This window comes from Triturus cristatus, chromosome 6, assembly GCF_964204655.1.
Source record: "Triturus cristatus chromosome 6, aTriCri1.1, whole genome shotgun sequence".
In the NCBI taxonomy this organism is placed as follows: Eukaryota; Metazoa; Chordata; class Amphibia; order Caudata; family Salamandridae; genus Triturus; species Triturus cristatus.
Genome location: NC_140589.1, coordinates 1923601605 through 1923626101, shown reverse-complemented (window position 1 = coordinate 1923626101; position 24497 = coordinate 1923601605). Strand labels below are relative to the sequence as shown.

The window sequence follows — 24497 nt, the reverse complement described above, 5'->3', positions numbered from 1 at the left end:
CCAGCATACTTGGCAGTTTGCAGCTGGGGCAACGGATTGCGCTGGTGTGGGACAGTGTGTGGAAGGAGCGATAAACACATCACCATACTCTACGTGTCTGGTGACCTCCGGGTGGTGGGCTACGTTTAAACGCTGCAATCTCTGTGGATCCCTGGAGTATTAACTCCTTATTCCTGCACATACTCTTAATTCTGCTACGCCCAAACATGGGCAGAACGGACAAACAGCAAAGCAAACTGCAGTTTGCAGCCAAATAGCATTCAAAGTCCAAACTCCAAATGCTTCAGATACTGAACCTCATCCTGACGCGGGATCGAGCACAAAGCTAGAGCGTCTGTTGTTAAACATGCAGCAGAGCTTGCACACTATTGACACGAAGATTGATCGTCTGAACTTGCATATGGACAATATGGCAGTGAAGATAGACAAGCACGGCACACAGATTGCGGAAGCTGAGCAGCGCATCTCAACCATGGAGGTGGTCAGCACATACTGTGCCAGCATGGAGAAGCTATTGGAGGTGATACGGGTGAAGAATGAGGACATTGAAGCTCGTTCCCGCAGGAACAATCTACGAATAACTGGCATCTCATAATCCACCAATACTGGGCCTTTGGAATCCTATTTTGAGATGCTGCTCACAACCCTACTGGGAGCAGAACAGTTCTCTAAACTACTAATTGTGGAAAGGGCTCACCGCTCCCTGGCAGCTCGCCCTGTACCAGGGGCACCGCCCCGTCCCATCATAGCTAGACTTTTGAATTATCGGGATTGGGACAAGGCGCGCTGTTTGGCTAGAGAAAAAGGCAGTCTGAACTATCAGGGAATGAAAGTGGAACTATTTCCTGATTTCACTGTGGCTGTGCAACAAGCGCACCGAGAATTTCAATCTGTTAAAAAAAAGTTGCAATCCCTACACATCCAATATGCGATGCTATACCCAGCCCGCCTGAGGATTTAACATGATGGGAAAGCGCGCATCTTCTAGACGCCCAAAGATGCACTTCCATATATCAGATGGATCAAACGACAAGAGTCGACACGACAGAGAGGTGCAGACTCCGACTCTGAGGGATGATCACGTGAGACTCACACTGTTGGTTGAACTCAGTTGGTGTATCTCTCACAGATTACAGCTATCTCTCATGTATTACTTCTCTTGCTATTCTCAGTACATTATGCAGTTATTACTCTATATCAGGTCTTAATTGCACTTTCCAATATGTTATGATTGTCCTATTTTAACTGCATGGTGCTCAAGCTCAATACTTTACGATGCCTGTTATATAATATTAGTATGGTGGAGCCTGTTTCTTTATATCTCGACCCACCCTGTTTCAAACGGGGAGCTAACGGCTACTGGCGACCCACTGGATGGGAATTCGCCACAAAGTTCTTCCTTATGTCAGGGCGCCTCTTGGTGCCGTTGCTATGTTGATTTCTGTTTTTTCTTCTTTTGTATTCTCTGATTCTGGCATGCAACTGCTTATTTGTTTTATTGTTAAGGCGGGATGTCACAGCAAGTTTCCATGGCTGAAGTGGGTGGAGAGGGATGTTGGGGAGATATGTTTAATTGAAGTAGCATTGGTCACATCACATTGGCCGAGCTCGGCTTGCACAACACTCATTTATAGGCAGCAACACAGTCAGGAATATCACCATCTTTAGATATGACAGAACCAAACGTTTCGACGATTTTGTGGTTAAGTTGGAACATTAGATGGCTTAACAACCCGAAAAAAGTGCGACAAGTGCTCTCATACTTGGATCACCATCATATCCAGATAGCTCTTTTACAAGAGACTCACATTACCAAGCGGGCGATTTCAACCATAGCCACCAGGTGGGCGGGAGTGCGATTCGCTGCATCTTACTCTTCCTATGCGCGGGGAGTGATGATTCTCATTAAGAAAGAGGTCCCCTTTGTACCAATACACGTAGAGGAGGAGGATGGGGGTAGATATATAATAGTACAAGGAACACTATATGGTACGAAGATGGTTATTGTGAATTTATAGGGGCCAAATGTTGACGAGCCTGCATTTTATGATACGTTATGGGGTAAGCTTTATAACCTGCCTCCCTCAACTCTTATATGCGGGGGAGATTTTAATGCTGTTCTAGACTCTGCAATGGATAGGTTATCTACAGCTGACCCCTCTGTCAAGAAGGCTGCTGCGTCAGTTCACGACGGACTACTTACACTGGGGCTTACAGATATTTGGTAACTGCGACACCCGAGCTCTCGAGAAGGTACCTGTCACTCAAGCGTGGTCCCACATAGACTACTGGCTAGTCCCACAGGATGTCAATACATGGACAGTACAGATTAGGCATCTACCTCGGACGCTATCAGATCACTCCCCTGTAATTCTCAGCATGACATTACCATCTTATATCCCCTCCCAATTTCAATGGCGACTGCAGTCGTCCTCCTTACTAGACCAGGTATTTTGCGAAGGGATTCCTGAAGCTATCTCTGACTATTTCTCACATAACACCGGGTCTGTTCAGACTGTGGAGACGCTTTGGGAAGCTTTTAAAGTGACCATTCGGGGGGCCTGTATCAGTCTCCCGGCCGGGGTTCTGAAATCGTTACGCGGCACTATGGCTGCGCTAGAACGAGAGTTGTGTGACCTCGAGTGTAGGTATGATGTCACGGCAGATCCCGCCACACTGGCACTCATTAAAACTAAAATCACAGAATATAATGATGTAGCTGATCAGGAGATACGACATATGTCACGGCGGAGCAAAGCTTGGTACTATGGGGAAGGTGGCAGGCCGTGTAGAGCACTGACCAGCCGCATAATGGAGTCTCGAGACAAGGCCTGTCTAGTTAAAGCAATCATTGCAGATGATACAATGCATTATGACACACCCAATATACAAAACATTTGCAAATTAATATGCTACGGTGTATGCCAATCAACAAGCTGCAGATGAGGCAGAACTCATACAATATCTTGATGATATAGCGTTGGTATGGCTCTCTCATGGACAACAAGAGCTTCTAATGTATCCTATTACTCTAGACGAAATACGGGAGGCCATCACTGTGCTGCCTAATGGGAAATCGGCTGGTAACGATAGGCTACCAGCAGAATTTTATAAGGAATATATAGATATACTAGCTCCTTGTCTCCTCCAGTTATATGTGGAAGCATACGAGACTCAGTGTCTGCCACCGACCTTGCGAGAGAGAGGGCTTGTGGTCACATTGTTAAAACCTGAGAAACCTCCGGACAGGTGTGATTCTTATCGACCCTTATCATTAATAAATACAGATGTAAAGATTCTAGCGAAGGTATAGCCAACTAGGTTGAAGCTACTCCTTCCAGTTATGGTACTTCCCGATCAATCTGTGTTTGTCCCAACTCGCTCTACGTCCCATAAGTTGCAAACACTCTTTGCTGTAATGCATGTACTTGAGCCCACCCTGCAGGTTGCAGTGCTCCTTGACACTGCAAAAGCGTTTGATTCTATCTCATAGACATATATGTTTGCAATTTTGCACCGTATGGGCGTGCCATTTATTTTTACCAAATGGATTAAATTGCTTTACACAAATCCCATTGCGCGTGTGAGGGTTAATGGTCAGTTGTCGGAGGAATTTTGTATACAGCGTGGCACACGGCAAGGGTGTCCATTATCGCCCTTGCTATTTGCACTTATACGTGAAATGCTAGCCTGTATCCTGAGGCAGCGCTACGCTCAGGCTGCATTACGATTTCTCCAACGCCCTCTGGCTGTCTCTATGTATGCCGACGACATGGTGTTGTATGTTTGTGACCCCACTACACATCTGGTGCAACTCATTAGGGAATATATCCGGTTTGAATGGTTCTCAGGACTGGGAATCAATTGGTCTAAATCTGTCATCTTGCCTCTCATGGACAGCATGCAACAAATCGATCTGGATTATTTCCTGGCGTGGTGTACTGACACTGTGAAATACTTGGGAATATGGCTCCATAGAGATCCGCAGGTTGTCATACAATCCAATTATGGCACGGCTATCACGCACCTTGAAGGACAAGTAAATCGTTGGATTAAGTTGCATAGCGCTAATGAAGATGGTTATTCTTCTGCGCTTTCTGTATTTATTTTGAAATATCCCTGTCCATTTAACACAACACTTTTTTAATACGCTCCGCTCTCTCTTAATTACGCTGGCATGGGGAGGCAAAAAAACCTCGGCTTAACTGGGAAACACTTACGCTTCCTTATGACTGGTGGGTTCACAACGCCCAATTTTCATCTATACTATCTTTGTGCGCAGGCGCATTACGCCTATTACTGGCAGCAGGACCCGGCTTACATTCCCCATGTAGCGGTGGAGGCAGGCGCTGTACACCCGATACCGCTTAAAGCCATGATAGTAAATAAACACACAATATTTGAGAAAGGGGAGTTCAACATTGTGCAAACTACAGCCAAAGCCTGGCAAGAGCTAGGAAAACAGGCACAGAAACTGCCACCATATGCGCCCAGTATGCCGCTACTATACCATACAGAACTCTCTGTTACTGGCGAACCCGGTACACTAAAGACCCTTAAAGACACGGATATGACAAAAATGGAGGATGTGTTTCCTGGTGGTCAATTTATAACATCAGCGACTATGGTTGCCGGTGGCAACATCACTGCCATGCAGCTATTTGTCTACACTAGGCTGTGTTCCGCTATCCGCAATTTCCTACAGAACTGCCTGCACTTCAATCAATCAATCAATCAATCAAGATATTTGTAGAGCGCGTTACTTACCCGTGAGGGTCTCAAGGCGCTGAGAGGGGGGAAGGAGTTGCGCCACTTCTCGAACAGCCAGGTCTTGAGGAGTCTTCTGAAGGCGAGTGAGTCTTCGGTCTGCCGTAGCTGGGTAGGTAGGGTGTTCCAGGTCTTGGCGGCGAGGTAGGAGAAGGATCTGCCACCGGAGGATGTTCGTTGGATGCGGGGGACGGCGGCGAGTGCGAGGCTGGCGGAGCGGAGCTGGCGGGTGGGGGTGTGGAAGCTGAGTCTGCTGTTCAGGTAGGCGGGTCCGGTGTCGTGGAGTGCTTTGTGTGCGTGGGTGATGAGTTTGAAGGTGATCCTCTTGTCGACGGGGAGCCAGTGTAGGTTTGTCAGGTGGGGGGTGATGTGGCTGCGCCGGGGGACGTTGACGATCAGTCGGGCGGAGGCATTTTGGATGCGCTGTAGTCGTTGTAGGTGTTTGGCTGGGATTCCGGCATAGAGTGCGTTGCCGTAGTCCAGCCTGCTGCTGACGAGGGCCTGTGTCACCGTTCTTCGTGTTTCGGTCAGGATCCACTTGTAGATCCTGCGAAGCGTGCGGAGGGTGTTGAAGCAGGAGGAGGAGACGGCGTTGACCTGTTTGGACATGGAGAGGGAGGAGTTGAGGATGAATCCTACATTGCGTGCGTGGTCGGTGGGTGTCGGTGCTGTCCCGAGAGTGGTCGGCCACCAGGAGTCGTCCCAGGCCGAGGGGTTGGGTCCGAGGATGAAGACCTCCGTCTTGTCCGAGTTCAGTTTCAACCGGCTGCTCCTCATCCAGTTGGCGATGGCCTTCATTCCGTTGTGGATGTTGGTTTTGGCGGTGCACGGGTCATTGGTGAGGGAGAGGATGAGCTGAGTGTCGTCGGCGTAGGAGATGATGTTGAGGTTGTGGTGGCGGGCCACTTGTGCGAGGGGGGCCATGTAGATGTTGAACAGCGTAGGGCTGAGGGAGGAGCCCTGGGGGACGCCGCAGATGATGTCGGTGGATTTGGATCTGAAGGGTGGGAGGCGGACGCACTGGGATCTGCCGGAGAGGAAGGATGTGGTCCAGTCGAGGGCCTTCTCTTGGATACCGGCTTCTTGGAGGCGTGTTTTTAGAGTGCGATGGCAGACCGTGTCGAAGGCGGCCGAGAGGTCTAGGAGGATGAGGGCTGATGTTTCGCCGTTGTCTAATTGGCGCCTGATGTCATCTGTGGCGGTGATGAGGGCAGTCTCGGTGCTGTGGTTTCGTCTGAATCCGGATTGGGATGGGTCCAGTATGTTGTTGTCTTCGAGGTGGTGGGTCAGTTGCATGTTGACGATTTTCTCGATTACCTTTGCCGGGAACGGGAGTAGGCAGATGGGCCGGAAGTTCTTGAGGTCCTTGGGGTCCGCCTTGGGCTTCTTGAGGAGGGCGTTGATTTTGGCGTGCTTTCAGCTTTCCGGGAATGTCGCTGTTTCGAAGGAGATGTTGATGACCTTCCGTAGTTGGGGGGCGATGGCTGCGTCGGCCTTGTTGAATATGTGGTGTGGGCACGGGTCTGTCGGAGATCCTGAGTGGATGGAGTTCATGACCTTGCGTGTCTCGTCGTCGCTGACGTTGGACCAGGAGGTAAGGCAGTTGGCGTTGTTGGTGTTCGGAGGAGGGGTGGAGTCTGGCGTGGTCGGGTCGGTCGTGGTGTTGAAACTGTTGTGGATGTCAGTGATCTTATGGTGGAAGAAGATGGCCAGTGAGTCGCACAGTTCCTGTGAGGGCGGGATGCCGTTGGTGTTGGTGCTGGGGTTGGATAGTTCTTTAACAATGCGGAAGAGCTCTTTGCTGTCGTGTGCGTTGTTATCCAGGCGGTCTTTGAAGGAGGACCTCTTGGCTGATCTGATGAGGTGGTGGTGTCTGCGGGTGGCATCCTTGTGGGCTGCGTGGTTGTCCGGTGTGCGTTCGTGGAGCCATTTCTTCTCCAGTTTCCGGCATGCGCGCATGGAGGCCAGGAGCTCGTCGGTAAACCAGGTGGCTCTCTTGCTGGCGTTGCTGTTGGGGGTTTCTTCAGTGGGGCGAGGGTGTTGGCACAGTCGTCGATCCACTGTCTGAGGTTGCGGGCTGCGGAGTCTGGGTTGGTGGGGTCGGTGGGAGGGTTCTGGGAAAGGGTGGTGAGCAGCTGGTCTTCGGTGACTTTGCTCCAGCCGCGGCGAGGCAGCTGTTGGGTGCGGTGGTACATGGTTGGTTTTTTGAAGGTGAAGTGAATGCAGCGGTGGTCAGTCCAGTGGGGTTCGGTGGTGTGGTTGAAGGTGACGTGGGTGCTTGTGGAGAAGACAGTGTCCAGCGTGTGGCCGGCGGTGTGGGTGGGTGCAGTGATGAGCTGTCTGAGGCCGAGGTTGGCGAGGTTGCCGATCAGCTAATTAGCGTGGTGGAGTTGGCGTCGATGTTGTTCTCGAGGTGGAAGTTCAGGTCCCCGAGGAGGATGTAGTCCGTGGAGGCGAGTGCGTGGGTGCTGGCGAGGTCGGCGATGGAGTCGCTGAACTGGGCCCGGGGTCCGGGGGGTCTGTAGACGAGCGTTCCTCTGAGGGTGGTGTTGGGGTCGGTGTGGATCCGGAAGTGCAGGTGTTTGGCGGCGTGGAGGGTGTCGTCTGCGTGGGTGGTGGCCTTGAGGGTGGACTTGTGGACGATGCCAATACCTCCTCCGATGCCGTTGGTGCGGTCCCTGCGGGAGATCTTGTAGCCGTCTGGGATGGCAATGGCGATGTCTGGAGCAGAGGAGTCGTTCCACCACGTCTCGGTCAGGAAGGCTACGTCCGGGGCAGTGGCGTCGAGCAGGTCCCAGAGCTCGATGGCATGTCTGCGTGCGGAGCGGGTGTTGAGGAGTATGCAGCAGAGGTGGTTGGGTCTGGTCATTGATGGTTTGCTGGTTCTGTCGCAGGTGAAGCTGCAGCTGTGGCAGGAGAAGGGTACATGGGTGTGTTTCGGGGCAGCCTGGTTGCAGCGTTGGTCTCGGCCGGTGTTGAGAGTGTGGAGGGAGTCGGCGTCGTAGCTGAGGCTGGGTATGGTGCGATGGGCTGCGCGGGGTCAAGGGGTTCTGGCGCGGGCGGTCCTGGCGTGGACAGGCGCAGACGGGTTTGCCTCCAGTGCGGCCGTGCAGTGTCCTGCATTAAGAAGGGGTGGAGGGAGGGAGGAGCAGCTGGGAGGCGGGTGGCAGGGAGCGAATGGGAGAGGAGGGGGCGGGGCCGCTCTACAGACTAGCTAGAACTCCAAAGAGGACGGGCAGATTCGCTGTCATTTATCGAGGCAACGTGCCGGCACTTTTACAACCAGTTCTGTCCTTGGAGTCAAAGCACTTTCCTTTAATAGTGACTTGTCGAGAACCCAGTTAGGCATTGGTCTGTTCATTTATCATCCACCCAGACCTAGAAACATTTTTTTACAGGATGTTTCCGCCCTTTTGGAAAAGTGTTTACATTCATCAGATTAAACCTTCTAAGTGGACTTTAATTTTCACTCGGAGGTGCACGTGGAGAAGAATACGGACGCTTTGAGTGACATCATGTCCTGTTCTGGCCTCACCCAAAGGGTGGAAGGCCCAACCCACCTTGCAGGACACACACTAGATGGCACCTTTACAAACAACTCCTTTTTAACCAAAACAGACATTCTACCGCTGACTCAGTCTGATCATAACGGGGTAATATTTGATATAAAGGTTGCTCACGGAGGGTGCTTGGCCACAGCGCGCGCACCTCTCAAACACATCGGGCTTGGGACAAAATTCAATCTGACTATTTTAATCAGCTTTATTCCGAGTCTCAGCCCAACTGGAGTAGAGACTTCGATCAATTACCTTTTACCCACTCCAATTGGCTGAGCCTCACACTTTTGACTCTGGCCCGTGTTAAAGTAGCTGCACATCTAAGAAGTAATCCTTTGGCGCCATGGCTTTCTGACAAACTTAGGAACCAAAAACAACATTGCAGGAGAAAGGAGCGGAAGTTGAGAAAAGACTATAATGACTTAGAGAAACACAAATATAAACAATGTGTTGGACTTGGCCCTTCTGGCAGGTTCACCCCTGAAACTTTTTGCTTTGTATTGTGACTTGTGTTAGTGATTTTTGGCTTCTGTGCACTTTACCACTGTGTCCCAGGGTAAAGTGCGTGCGTGTAGTGAGGCTGGCCTGCCCTCCCATAGGAATGCATGGGGGAATGTATGTGCCCCTGGTAGTTCCTGATGCGTGGGGTGTGCAGGTGCGAGTTTGGTATGTGCGGACTCGTGTGATTAAATACTGCGCGATGATGTGTGCGGTGTCCATGTAGCTAGTGTGGAAGTGCCACTTCTAGACGCTGGCATAAATGTGCAGTGACTGCCTGATGCATGATTGGCTGGCTGAGGTCAGGTGACGGGCTAGGGAATCCCCAGAGTCAGGATGAGTCACCCAGTGGTAAATGGGGAGATCAGCAGCCAGATGGGTGGGAGGAGTACACCTAGGACCTGAATAGGGCTGGGCTTTCCCCACACAATGCTGGCTCCGCCCCCTGTGGTGCGACTGATGACCCTGGCCTGTTCTCTGAATAGGGAGAGGGGCTGAGCAAAACAAAGTGCTCAGGAACCCGTTGTAACTGGTTTGCCCCTTCCCTGCACCTTGAAACAAAGGAAACCTGTGTATAAATAGGGGCTGTGACCCCATGTAAAATGTTCTTCTTCTGATCCTACTTTGAGGGGGGCCTGCTGCTGCTGCTGGGCGCCAGGAGAGACCACCACTGGGGACTGCCTCCCTGCCTGGAGGGCCCTGTGAGCTGGCCCCTGGGCCCAGCCCTTGCCCCCCCTGCCTCCTAGAAGACTTTGTTCCTGGGCCTTGCCTGGGAGGAGCGCTGTGTCTTCCCTGGCCGAGGAGCACTTTATTTTTGGCTTGCTGCAAAGCGCCCTCGTTGTGAAACAGCAGCTCTGAACTGCTCATGGGGAACCGGGAATCCCCGGCGTAGAGGATTCCCCCGAAATTGCTATTTCATCCAGCAGGTGCCCACCCTGCATCTGTGTGCTGGACAATGCGTTTTCGCCACATTCTTAATTCTGCCACAAGCGGGTGCCCACCCCGCGTTATGGCTGCCCCTTTGTAATTGAATCCTACGAACGATCCTACGAGCGGGTGCCCACCCCGCATTGCTGCCTGAAAATCACCACCGCGGCCTGCGGTTACAGGAAGTCAGGCGGGACTGTCCGAGACTGCCTGGTTGGGGGCGGGCCACCCGGAAGTTGAGCGGACCGCCCAATCCCAGCGCGGCATAGGAGAAGGTTCCGGGAAGCGCTGCAGGCCCAGGCGGGGCCACCGGAGACGTTGGAGCAGCGCGTGCTCCATGCCAGCCGTCCCTGCCTGAAGCGAAGCCCTGACGGCGAAGAGAAAGGCCGGAGGGGAGCAGAGAGCCTCCCACCGTGAACGGAGCAGCCGCCAAAGTCACGGTGAGTGGGGGCAGCATTGTGCAAGAGCGCCTGACGCTCCAACATTACGGGGGCAGATTCTTTGTCCAGAGCCCCGAGTAGGTCACTCCAACGACGGGGCACAGTTGGTTGAGAGCCCACGAGGCTCCCACGCTTTTGGGGGCATATTTGTTTTAGAGCCCCAAAGGCTCCAACGTGGGGCGCATTATTGTTTAGAGCCTGTGAGGTTCCAACGCGGGCCGCATTGTTGTTTAGAGCCTGTGAGGCTCCAACGCGGGCCGCATTGTTGTTTAGAGCCTGCGAGGCTCCAACGCGGGCCGCATTGTTGGCCAGAGCCCGAGTGAGGCTCCAACGAAGGACCAATCTTTGTTTTAGAGCGCTAGTACGCTCCAGCGGGGCACATTGGTTAAAGAGCCTAGAAGGCTTCTACAAGGCACATGGTTTGAAGAGCCCTGTGAGGCTCCAGCGTCTGGCCCCCTCATTTCTTTAAGAGCCCAGAGAGGCTCCAACGTGTGTGATATGATTTAGAAAGGCACAGTGGTGCCCAAGCATTTCCCCAGCTGCCCAGCACTTAGTGGGAAGCTGCAACATGTAGGTTGTGCTCAGTTGCTCTTGACTTGTGCAGCCTGCGCAGCCTTGCCCTGACTCTGCTGGACAAAGGGCGTTTGAGGCCCTGAGAGGCCAAGATGGCCTGGGGACAGTTTTGCTGTGGTGTACCCTCACCTAGGGTACCGGGTTGTTCTTACAGGTGTAATTTTGCGCCTGCGCCTTGTCTTTATGCTCATTTTCATTCCTAAACTGTTTAATGCCTAAGAGATTGTTTTTGCTAGTAGAGATTATGCTAGTGAGTTCATGGTCCCCTGCGTGATGTGTACCTAAGGTGTTTTAGGATTGTGGAGGGTGTACTTACCTGTTACCAGTGGTTACTGGTTGTGCGCTACATTTATTATTTGTTCTACCTTTCTACATTTACATTTGGTGATTTGTGCTAAATCTGACAGTGGTCCATGTGGCCCTGTCTTGTGTAAATAGTCCCCTGTAAATTCTGCCCAGTGCCAGTTGGCACAGTGTAAATTGTGTGAATATTATCTAATATTTTTTGGTATAATACAAAGGCTATTTTTATATAATATCTTGTGTGGAGTTTCTTTAGTGGTGGGCCTTGGGTGTTGTTGCTGAGTGCGCGCGCAAACGCTTTACACATTGCCTCCGGGATAAGCCTGACTGCTCGTGCCAAGCTACCAAGGGGGTGAGCAGGGGTTATCTTTGGCGTGTAACTCCCCAGCCCTGACTAGAGTGGTGGTTTCTGCCTGGCTTTGGCGCAAGCCCTAGCCAACCAGAAATCCCATTTCTAACACAATGCATAGCAGAATATAAGATCCTGTTAGAAGAAGAAAAATCCCAATATTATACCCAGAAAATTGAATCAAGCAAAGAATTCAGTGAAGGAACTGTTTCAGACCGTCAATAAGCTCGTCAACGTTTCTTGTAACAATGTAACAGGAAGTAGCCAGTCCTTTTGCAAAACGCAAGCTATCTTTTTCCAAAACAAAGTTGAACGGATTTACAGTAGATTCTCCTCTAACATCAAATCTGAGTCAAAGGAAAGTAGTTCGGTTTCCCCTTCTACAGAGAACAACGTGCTCACTGAATATGCCCCTGTCAAGAAGGAACAAGTAAAAGAGCTAATGAATTCTACCAAATCAAGCTCCCCGTTTGATCCATGTCCCCCATTCGTTATGCAACCTGCTCCTGACATTATTGCAAATCATCTCTTGAAAATCTTCCATACAAGGTTCAAAAGATGGACGGAATGCTGACAATGCAAACATTCTTCCCCAGTCAAAAGATCTGGGTTAAATCCATCGTTTTTTTGCCCACTACGCCACCCCAGTTTGGACCCAGCCATATGCAAATCAGTCTTGACCCTGTGCCCCATGAGTACAGTCCAGACCGAAATGCCAGGCCAGGTCCTCCCTGGACTGGAAACAAGCATCCTGGTACCAGTTTCAGGGTATGTCACCCTTCTTCAACCAGGCTAGCCGGAATCCAGTGGCACAGTGAGCAAGGCACCCACGTCTGGCCATACCCATCCCACTTAGGGCAAAAAGTGATACAGCAAACAAATGATGGACGGAATGCAGAACAATTCAAAACATTCTCCCCCAGTCAAAAGGTCCTAGGGATGCTTGTTTCCGGTCCAGGGAGGACCTGGCTTGGCAGATCGGTCTGGACTGTTCCCATGAGGCACAGGGTCAAGACTGATTTGCATATGGCCAGGTCTAAACTGGGGTGGCATGGCGAGCAAAAGAATGATGGATTTAACCCAGATCTCTTGACTGGGGGTGAATATTTTGATTTGTTCTGCATTTCGTCCATCAATTGTATGTCTTTTGCTTATTTAAAAAGCTGTCACAGACATGCTAGTCTGATGACCTCAGCAGGCCACCATCCCAATGAGTGCCAACCATTGTGCACAGTTCGTAAATTGCAACCTGCCTCATGAATATTAATGAGGCAGTGTCTGAGGCACTGTTGTACATCAGATTTTGTGACTCGCAAGTTGTGAGAGTTGCAGAAGCTGAAGTTCGTACATATGGCCCATAGTTCCTTTGCTAAGCATTAGTGCTCGCAGCCACAGCTACCCACGGCTGGGCTTGAGGTTAAGAGAATGAGTCTGACTGGACCCAAGACGGTCTTCGTGAGTGTACTGCACGGTAAGGCCCCCCGCCATATCATACAGTACCCCCAAATCCTCACAGTGTTCCTTTCACTTTCAGCCACATTGTCCTGCTCAGGCTTAAAGTCCTGCATTTGAGAAAAAAATAGTTTTTTTAAGTGATTCATTGCACCCTGATGTTTTGAATAATGAAATAATGAAATAGAAGTGGCTGTGAATGTTGACTTGTTCACTCCAGCTGTTCTGTTGCAGTGATTCAGGGGTCGTTCAGAACACCTCGGTGTAGTGCGTTGGCACCATCGGGCACGACCCCCACTGTAAGAGCTGATGCCCCAGCAGTGATTGAGACCTGATGGCTCTGTCACCCACTGATGCCCGGAACCCTTCACATGCTTCTCTCACTCCCTGAGCTGAAAATAGGGAAGGTAGCCTCACGTCATGTGGCTGTGGGTGAACTGTCCATGTACCTAAAATTGTATATGTTTGTTTGTTCGGTAAAGCAAATTCAGGAATAGGATTTCAGCCAGACTCCCCCATGCACATGTTCAGCAGGTGCATATACCAACCAAGCTGCCTTACTGGCTTTAGAACGAGTGACCTGCATGTTATCCACAGACCACCCCAGCAGGCACTGGACTTCTGACCTCTCTCAGTGGGACTGGACGGTGTAACCTGATATTATCCACAGACCACCCCAGCAGGCACTGGACTTCCTGACCTCTCTCAGTGTGACTGGGCTGTGCAACTTGATGTTATCCACAGACAAACCCAGCAGGCACTGGACTTCTGACCTCTCTCAGTGGGACTGGACTGTGTAACCTGATGTTATCCACAGACCACCCCAGCAGGCACTGGACTTCCTGACCTCTCTCAGTGGGACTGGACGGTGTAACCTGATGTTATCCACAGACCACCCCAGCAGGCACTGGACTTCCTGACCTCTCTCAGTGGGACTGGACTTTGTAACCTGATGTTATCCACAGACCACCCCAGCAGGCACTGGACGTCTGACCTCTCAGTGGGACTGGACTGTGTAACCTGATGTTATCCACAGACCACCCCAGCAGGCACTGGACTTCCTGACCTCTCTCAGTGGGACTGGATGGTGTAACCTGCAGGTGACAGTTTATGGCAAGGGCTCTACTCACCTCTTTATTGACAGCTTCTCGAGCTCTTTCTGTACAACTCACAGACCGCAATACAGGGAGAGGTTTGAAGGGCTCTACTCACCTCTTTATTGGCAGCTTCTCAAGCTCTTTCTGTACAACTCACAGACCTCAATACTGGGAGAGGTTTGAGGGGCTCTACTCACCTCTTTATTGACAGCTTCTCGAGCTCTTTCTGTACAACTCACAGACCTCAATACAGGGAGAGGTTTGAAGGTTTCAAGAATGATTCTACATTTCCACTATAGTCCACCCTGACACTTGCATGGCCCCCACAACTCACCCTCAGCTCCACCTCCTTCTCTTTCTCCCATTCTTGTGTGTTTGGTGCTGCAAATGCGATATAAACATGCAGAGTAAACACTGAAATACAGTGCTGTGCGTCTTCTTACAGACGCTGCAATTTAAACTTTGAGAAAAAACAGATCTTAAAGAGTTATGAAAGCAGCACAAACACATCACAGTCATTAAAAAATAAATAAACACCGACAAATGGATTCCACCCCCCATACCCACCCTTCCACCTCGATGCCTGGATTCCACCCCCCCATACCCACCCTTCCACCTCGATGCCTGGATTCCATCCAGAGGGAAACATTACACTTACACCACATGTACTCACTGGACGAGAGCACATGCATGGACCCCCAGGCACAATACCCCTGTCATGTGAACCCACAACCGCAGACAATCTAACACTTGAGCACGAAAATAACAGATTATTGTTAAAAAAAAGTGTGTTAAATAAACATCACATTACATCAATCAATCAATACATACTTTCTTTCGGTTCATTTACAAACCATAAAAGTACATATACATTATAAAATATTTATCACACAAGAAACACGAATAAACACATTTCAGGTAAAGTGCCGAAAAATGAATAACTATACATTCTTCCCCAAGATAAAGACATTACTGAAGATGAAGACATAAATAGTGCAAAATACGCAGTGAATCGTTATAGGTCCAGACAATTTCTCTATTTAACAGTTAATTTTAAAAATTCCTTCATTTGGAGGATACTGTCACTATGCAAAAGTTGTAAGTACAATAGTGCCGGTCTGATTTGTTTAAAATCAAGTTTTTTTAAAAGAGTTACCAGATAGCGCTTACGTGGGAATTCATATAACTTGCATAAAAATATAAAATGCAGCATATCCTGCGGAGACTTTCCGTCGCAGCCGCAGGGTGCTGCCAGTTTATTAAAAATATCCGTTTTTGGTCTGATAAACAGATGATGGAAAAGATTTAACCTAAACCTCGTCAGTAAGAATTTTTCATGGGAAGTCAATGAGCCAGTCAGGTACGGTTCTATAGTTTCACAAGTTTTCAGCAAGGGAAATTTCCTCACGCTTTGTTTCTGGAGCTCCACACCTTCCCTCCGGGTCCTCCTGTCCACGAGGAAGGCCCGTTTGACGAGCTCCAAATCCCCTTTTACAATTTTACTCGGGTATTCAAACAGTTCTGGACGGCTCAACCTGGCAAAGTTGGATTTCAGATATTTTATCCAGGGAGTACACGTTACCTTGTCCTGACCCAGAAAATCCCTCACAATCAAATGCGTTAGTGAAGAAGAAGAAGAAGTCTTTATTGCTCAGTTACTTAAAACCATTGCAATTGTTAACATATAAAAACCATAAGTTAAATACAATTGCGTTAGTGGTATATCCTGATTTAAAGATAATTTGATCCAGCAGGTCAAGGGACGTAAAGAGAACATGTCACTTAAATATTGCATCCCTAACTCTTCGTGTACGACAAGGTGTGACGTGCCTGCAGGGACACATAAAAGACGCTTCAAAAAAGAGTTATCAGCAATCTGCAATTGCTCACCACCAACATACTCCCAAATTTCGCTACCATAAATTGCAGTTACCACGGACTTTGCGTTATACAGTTTTAACATGGCACAAGTGGGTTTTTTCCCCAATTTGGCAGCAAAATTAAAGATAGAAGCATTGACCCTTACGAGTTCTCCTTTCTTTTTAGCGAGATGAGGGGCCCAGGTAAGTTTGGTGTCGAAGAGAACCCCAAGATAGGAGAACGTTTTTGTTAAGGGGATTATAGCTTCATCGATTTTAAATGTAAAAGTCCTCCTTGGTTCCTGGCCTACTTGCATGACAAATGATTTGGAATTATTAACCAAAAGATCTCTATCTGTCATGAACAATTTAAAAGCATCAAGGAGAGATTGAAGTCCCTTCTCAGTTCTCGAGATTAAGACCGCATCATCTGCGTACAGAAGTATAGGAATTCCCCGCCTACCGACTCTTGGACAGTCAGCCGGAACATTCTGTAGCACGCTATCTAGTTCGTTGATATAGAAGTTAAAAAGAAAGGGGGCCAGGATACATCCCTGGCGAACCCCCTTTCTAATACTAAAATTATTTGTTACACTCAGATCTTGAGAGTATCTCACGTTAGTTCTGGTGTTGTTATGTAAACCAGCCAGGAAATCAACCACACCACTGTCTACCCCCTTCTCCCTCATCGACTGCCACAGCTTTCCCCTGTTTACACAGTCGAAAGCTGAAGACAGATCCATGAAGGCGAGATGGATGGTGCCCCTATGTGCAACAGTATACTTACTTAATATTAAAAAGAGGTTAAGGCACTGAGTTATTGTAGAGCGACCTCTACAAAATCCATACTGAGAAATAGACATGATGTTTTTTTCCTCTGCCCAGACAGAGTCGCAACAATAAAATTCTTCCTACAATTTTAACCATAGAGTCTATTAGTGAAATGGGTCTGTAACAATGTGGACTACCTTTGTCCCCCTTCTTAAAAACCGGGACAATTGTAGAGACACCCCATGATTGCGGGCACCCATCTTTCACAGCAGCATTAAAAACAGATTCTAGTATGGGTGCCCAGAAGTTAGGCTCTGACTTGTACAGGTCCGGGGGGATCCCGTCAGACCCTGGTGCTTTACCAGCTGTTAGACCCACGATGCCCTCAATAACTTCACCTCTGTTGAAACTAATTGTTTCACCACTGACAGAGAGCGTAGAGCTAGGAGGCTCATCCACCGGGCAACAGAACAATTTCTTATAGTGTGCTTCCCAATCCTCCTTAGATATATAGCACTCTAAGCCGTCACCCGGCTCCTGGACCAAAAAAGGTTTCCTTAACACTGCCCAGAATCTAGTGCTACACTGCAGAGTAGAGGGATTGAGGATCTCACTCCATGCCTCTTCCCTAAGGAATTAATCACACCGGCCATACAGTTTTCCCCCGTTAAAACTAGACCAACAATTCCAGTACTGCTTGCTAAGACTCTGCGTACTTTACAAGTTAATGCGACCGAGATGAATGTAACCATTCCCCCTTTGGGCCTGCCCCTAATAGTCGCTATTGCCGGGACATAATAAGCCTTGTACCCTTCGAGGAAGTGGTTACAGTCAATGGACCAAGTCTCCTGCAGGCAGATGATTTGGTACTGCTTACTGTACCTGATCCAGTTGCAATCCTCCATCTTGGTGCCCAAACCCGCAATGTTCCATGAAATCACATTATTCTGACTCGTTTTTGCCCAGAATAACTTGTCGCATCCCACTTCCTCCAAACTCCCATTTTCCTGTCCCACAAGTTCCTCACGTCAATCGCATGACTCTAGACCTGAGAGAATATCAAATCTATTCTGCGTTACAATGTCGAGCCCTTTCCCACACTGATTACCAACATTGTACAAGTATGCTCCGTTAGGGGTCAGTGGCTGAATGGGAGTAAGTGGTCGAAGTGACCCAGAATTCGGTGGGACTTTAATCAAATGGGAATAGAAGTAACCAAGAGGGCGTACGCCTATACTGTTCACATTATAAGCTAAAGATGCCGCTCTTAATAAAACTGTGGCAGCATGTTGGGGACGCTTAAAATTAACAATAATACAGTCTCCGTTTGTTGCTTTCCTGGATGTTCACCCTCCTTGTTGACAATATTTGGTCAGCAAATGTGACTGGAAACCCACAGTTTTTATTCAGCCATGATACGGTTCTATTTTTTAGTGAGTCATGGGATTCCTCATAAGCCTGGTGAGGATGACGCTCAATGGGGGGAACATTTATAAGAACAGCCACATAAGGAGCGCACTCAGGAGGGAGGTTAACATGGCGATTATTCTTTACATACGTACGAGCTGGCATTCCTTCAGGGGCTACTATGGCCTTTTTATTCTGAGTGATTGGAGGGATAAACTCAAGTGGGGCTAGCACAAATACGGATGATGGTCGGATAGTTTGCTGTGAAGTTACTTTGTCAGTTCCCTGCTCCTCAGTAACTGATCTCTTGTCCACCACCTTAGATCTTCCTGCCGCTGCTGAGGCCAGGTGTGTTGCTTGCAGCCCACCCAATCTCTCAACTTCTAGTGCCACTATATCTATTTTGGATATCAAGGGTTTCAACAGCTCAGTAATTTTTTCCTCTATCTTTGCTTCTAAAGAGTGAATTAAAAGGGCAAGTTGCTCCATATTTGTGTCTAAATTTGTACCAACCACATTTATATAATCATTACAACCAGTTATGGTCACAGCGTTATTCCAGACAGAATGGCCTTTTGATAGCTCTATTGTTTGCTGTTCTTCCCCCCACGTTTAATTTGTGCCTTTCTACATAGTCTCACTGGCCTAGGGGAAGGTAATAGCTCTGCTTCAGCTATTTCATTAATTGTTACAGGTAGGACATCATTCGAAACGGCATGAACCTGTGCTTCAGCTGTGATAATTCCCCTATTACCCCCCTCCAGAATATCAGTTACAGCCTGGACCAGCGGTTCGTAAAGCACCTCTTCGTGTGCAGCAGGGTTATCTCCTCGACCTAATGAGGCCCCACGCTCATTATTAATTTGGTTCACCTTTTTAACCAAGTAGTTGTCCATGGCTCCTAGCCCGGATACAATTTTGTCGGTCTTAGACTTAGACATGTTCCAACTTGCCTATATGTCACAAATCGCTACAAATCGCAAACATAAGCAAGCACAGACACTTTACTCTGATGACAACTATACGAGACTAACAATGATTTTAAAATCTTTAAGACGGAGCCAGGGTCTGTGGCCCAGCCCAGCCTCCTCTGGCCTCTGAGGTCCACAGAGGGCCCGCCCTTTGCCCGGGCTTAGCCCGGCGCTGAACGCGCGCGTCCCGCGACGCGGAGGGAGCCGTTCGTATTTGGCGCCTCCGGGCGCGGAAGTGGGAGTGTGAGGGGGCGGTGTCACAGGCGGTAATTGTGGGAAGCGTAGTCCTTCCCTCCGCTCAGCAACCGCAGCGACCACCAACAGCAGCGGCAGCGGGAGGGAAGGCGCCCAGGACACAGGACCGATCAGCAGCAGCCCAGCCCCTCAAGCAAATGCCCCCAGGTAGGTACGCACCGTGATTCTGGCCACAAGAAAGTCTCACATTACATCAAATCCACTGCAAGATGACATCACACCCCATACTTTGTCATGACAGCTTCTAATATCCACTTCACAAGGATGAGAGGCTGAGACAGCCCTACTGGGGTCAAAGGCTGATCACCAGTGGCTTCTTTTAGGTGCAATAGTTATTGCACCTGATAAAATCAAGGACCAAAGTGTATGTAGAGATGAAAGATAAACATGGAACAAATAAAGGGGAGGTGGAGGGAACAGAGAGAAAGAGGAGGGGCGTGGGAGAGAGGGATGCAAAGGGGGGAGAGAGATGCAAAGGGGAGAGAGGGATGCAGAGGGGAGAGAGGGAGGGAGAGAGGGAGAGATGGAGGCAGAGGGGAGAGAGATGGAGGCAGAGGGGAGAGAGATGAGGCAGAGGGTAGGGAGATGGAGGCAGAGGGTAGAGAGATGGAGGCAGAGGGTAGAGAGGGGGGCAGAGAGGAAAGAGGGTGGCAGAGGGGGGAGAGGAAGGAGGCAGAGGGGGGCAGAGGGGAGAGAGATGGAGGCAGAGGGGAGAGAGATGGAGGCAGAGGAAGGGACGGGGCAGAGAGGAGAGAGGGTGGCAGAGGGGAGAGAGGGACCCAGAGGGGAGAGAGGGAGGCACTGGGGGAGAGGAAGAGAGGGAGAGAGGGGGCGGCAGAGGTGAGCGGGAGGAAGAGGAGAAACAAGAAGGCAGTAGAGAGAGGGATAGAGTGAAAGGATGAGGCAGAGGGATTGGACCGGCAGCAGCACCGGAACAGCCGTTGCATTTATAGCCATATAGCCCAGTTTCAATGGTCACAGGCCTGAGACCCTCTGGGAGCGCCCCCTTTTTATTACACTAAGTACATTACACAAAAAAAGGGAAGAAAACCCCCTCAATCTGTAAGATCCCCGGCTCCAGCCTACCCACAGAGAGAACTCACCTGCAGCAGATCACACGGCGCGCTCACTTCACACAGCACTTTGTTTGGGTTGAAAATAACTCGTCTGTCTGTGTTTGCCATCCAGGGCTTAAGCAGTCGCCCCCACCCCGTCATTAGCAGTGACGTCAGAAGTGCTTCATCCCGAGGGGGTGTTCAGACGGGGGAGTCCCAGGACACCCTCCAAGCACCCCCACCCGAAGAGATGGTGAGAGGTTTCAGGACGGAGAGATAAGGGGCGGGGCCCTTTCGTCTCCCTGATTACACAATAAATGTGCCCCCCGTGCTCTGTAGTGCAGCTCCTCTCAAGAGACAGGAAGGGGTTGGCAGCATCCTGTAGAACATGTGTTCAGTAACTTCCCCTCCCCCCAGCCCCCACCTCATGCTTCCTCTAGTCATCTCCGCTCCTCCCTCTGACCCCCCCCCCCCACCTCGCTCCTTGTGGTCTGTGGTGCAGCCTCCTGTTGGGATGTGTGCAGTGCCTTCCTGCCCTGAACACACCCCACACCCTGTGCTTGCCCCCCTGTCCTGGCTGCACCCCTCGGACTGCAGCACAGTCCTCCCCTCCACCCCCGCCCCCCCCTGCTTGCACCCCCGTCCTGGCTGCACCTCTCGGACTGCAGTACAGCTCCCCCTTCCACTGCCCCCCTGCTTGCCCCCTCCCCCCCCCGCCCTGGCTGCACCCCTTAGACTGCAGCAGAGGCGCAACTAGAGCCACATTTCGGGGGGGGGGGGCGGGGGGGGGGGGGGGCTAAGAGAAAATTTCGGGGGGGGGGCTGAATCTTTTACGCCATAGGCAGAGTGGAGCTGCAGGGGCTCTTAGAAGGGGTGAAACAACAGCGAGGCGTCATTAACATGCAAATGGTCTTTTAAAGACCTGTGAAGTGCTCGGGTGCGGCTGTGTGTGCCCGGGAAGCTGTCTCATCCGGGGGGCCACACACGACGGGGGGGAGGGGGAGAGGGGGGGCTGAACCCCTGTGAGTCCAATGGGTGTTGCGCGCCTGAACTGCAGTACAGCTCTCCCCCCGTCCCCTTGCTTTCACTCCCTGTCCTGCTGCACCCCTCGGACTGCAGGACAGCTCCCACCTCCGCCCCGTGCCCCATGCTTGCCCCATCCTGCCCTGGCTGCACCCCTCAGACTGCAGTACAGCTCTCCCCTCCACCCCCCTCCTTGCCCCCCCCGTCCTGGCTGCACCCCTCAGAATGCAGCACAGCTCTCCCCTCCACCCCCCTGCTTGCACCCCCTGTCCTTGCTGCACCCCTCGGATTGCAGTACAGCCCTCCCCTTCATCCCCGGGCCCCCTGCTTGCACCCCCTGCCCTGAATGCACCCCCCCGGACTGCAGCACAGCTCTCCCCTCCACCCCTCCCCCTGCTTGCCCCCCCCTGTCCTGGCTGCACCCCTTAGACTGCAGTACAGCCAGGCACCGGCACCAGAAATTTTTATTTGGGCGGGCCAAGGGTGCATTTGGGTGGGCCAATGCGGGCTCGATTTGTCGCATATATGTCTGGGCAGGCCTGTTTCAGGGCCCTCCTTTATCTCTTCTTAGTCTTACAAGGCCCAGTAAAAAGCACTTTTTTCCAAATCTCTTTCTAAATATTATCACTCTCAAAAAGTGTTTTTTTCATCTAATTGTGGGAAGAGGAGGTTTCCGAGGTGGGAGTATCAGGCAAGCGATCCTTCAGGGAGAATCGCTCTTCATTACTACCTCCACCTGACCCCGGACTCTGCAACGCGCTCCCGTACAGGCTCCCTCCGTGCGAGCCTTCAGGGAGAATCCCTCTTCATTACTACCTCCACCTGACCCCGGACTCTGCAACGCACTCCCTTACAGGCTCCCTCTGTGCGAGCCTTCAGGGAGAATCTCTCTTCATTACTACCTCCACCTGACCCCGGACTCTGCAACGCACTCCCTTACAGGCTCCCTCTGTGCGAGCCTTCAGGGAGAATCTCTCTTCATTACTACCTCCACCTGACCCCGGACTCTGCAGCGCACTCCCGAACAGGCTTGATTATCCACTACTCCTCTCTAGTGCACCTTATCTCACAGCTGACCTTGGGCCCCAGACCCATATCAGGCACCATCGGGCTCCACTTTCATTTTTCCTGGTAAAACATTAGTAAAATCACCTTCAAACTTAAAACATTGAATATTGCGGTAAATATATTTAGCACGCATTTTAAAGTATGTTCCACAGTATCCCTTATGACCCGACTGCTAATTAAATAAACAAAAACAGAAAGGCCATGACCGGGCCGGCTTCAGCGCTGATGCAAAAGTCTTTTTTGGCACCGCACCAATAACCTCTTTCTCCGTAAATACCTTTACTACCACCTTCCACCAGTGCCCCTCATCCCTCCATGGCCCCCCTATTGACCTCCTCCTCGGATTCCCTCACTGCCACACGCCACAAGTGCCCCTCATCGCTCCATAGCCCCTCCCCTCATGACCTCCTCCTCAGACTCCCTCACTACCACCCTCCAGCAGTGCCCCTCATCTCTCCCTAGCTCCCCCCTCCACCCCATGACCTCTTCCTCGGATTCCCTCACTGTCAACCTCCAACAGTGCCCCTCATCGCTCCATAGCCCCGCCCACTACCTCCTCCTCAGATTCCCTCACTGCCACCCTCCAACAGTGCCCCTCATCTTTACGTAGCGCCTCTCTCATATGCATTTCATTTGTTGTACAGCGCTACTCATATCAGTGTAGTGTGTGTCAGTACTTTACACCACGCACACATTATACAGAGACAATGAATCATACAAGTATGTAAATCAGTCTACAGGGAATGTCACATAAGCCAATGAGGATTACAAGGTGTAGGAATCACATGTCATCCATACTGGTGGGCCGGATATTTTAAGAGGGTTTGGTCTGGGGAAACACAACCTTAGGATTTAAAGAGTATTTATTCCATGGGGGTCAGCTTTACTGATAAAAATGTATATCTGTCCAAACATACTCAGTTTAGCAACATTAGAATAATGAAAGACTGGAGAAGTTCGAACTATATCACAACACAAGAAAGCAAAGTTTGTATGCAGCTCTTTGGTGACAGTTCATTGGTCACTGTCCTATGTTAGGATTGTAACTTCTGAACTGCAAGTAACACAAGGATCTCTGTGACAAAGGCAGTAACCCACTGAGCTGTCACATAACATACAGTTCATCTCCATTTAAAAACTACTAACAGACAAATGATTGCTCTCCAGCAGGATCATTTATCACTAGTGTTATCTGGGCATTTTGTATTGTCTTATTGTTGTCCTGCATCGGCCATGATAATGATAAAAACTGTTTAAATGAAGCACTCACTAAGTATGCATCCTGCTGGACCTGTGCAGATTTTAAAAAGAAAAACAAATAGTAACACATTCTCTTACCTACTCCATGAGTCAAACTTTGTGTCACAGCCTGATGTGATAAGCAGCTGCAGGGGTCAGGAAAGGTGAATAGGAATAAATAAACTTATTTCCTCCTGAGCTGCATAGAAAAAGAAATATCCACACAGCAGGACAGTCGCAAAGGTTACCAGTGTCAAAGAAAGGATTTGTCGCCTTTCGCCATGTGGAGATGAAGGGGTGAAAAAATAAACAAATCCTCATTAACATGTAAATAGTCTTTTAAAGACCTGTGAAGTACTCAGGTGCGGCTGCGATCATCTAAAAAAATGTCTGAGTGTGTGTGTGCGCCCGGGAAGCTCTCTCGGCCCGGGCTGACACACAGGACGTGTGCTTTGCGCGCCTGCCTTCAAGCCCTCACTGCGAGGGCCAAGGCTCCTGTTTGGGTGGATCATGCTCATGTTTGGGTGGGCCTGCCCGGCCCACCCGCTAGAACCGGTCCTGAGTACAGCTCTCCCTTCCACCCCCCTGCTTGCCCCCCCTGTCCTGGCTGCACCCCTCGGACTGCAGCACAGCCCTCCCCTCCATCCCCGGCCCCCCTACTTGCACCCCCTGCCCTGGACACACCCCTCAGACTGCAGTACAGCTCTCCCCTCCACCCCGGCCCCCCTGCTTGCCCCCCTGTCCTGACTGCACCCCTCGGACTGCAGTACAGCTTTCCCCTCCACCCCCGGCTGCCTTGCTTGCCCCCGCCCTGTCCTGGCTGCACCCCTCGGACTGCAGTACAGCTCTCCCCTCCACCCCCGGCACCCCTGCGTGCCCCCATGCC

The 24497-nt window shown here is 50.5% G+C and overlaps 1 protein-coding gene across 1 annotated transcript in view; it reads right to left on the bottom strand.

Annotated features, from left to right (window-relative positions):
• The window catches only part of LOC146822487 (uncharacterized), a 37258-nt gene extending 16628 nt beyond the window's left edge, over nucleotides 1-20630 (bottom strand). The window contains exon 1 of the mRNA XM_085613600.1: nucleotides 20330-20630. The gene's annotated coding sequence lies outside the window, so the exon portion shown is untranslated. The remainder of the gene's footprint in view (nucleotides 1-20329) is intronic.
• Nucleotides 20631-24497: the final 3867 nt, after the last annotated feature.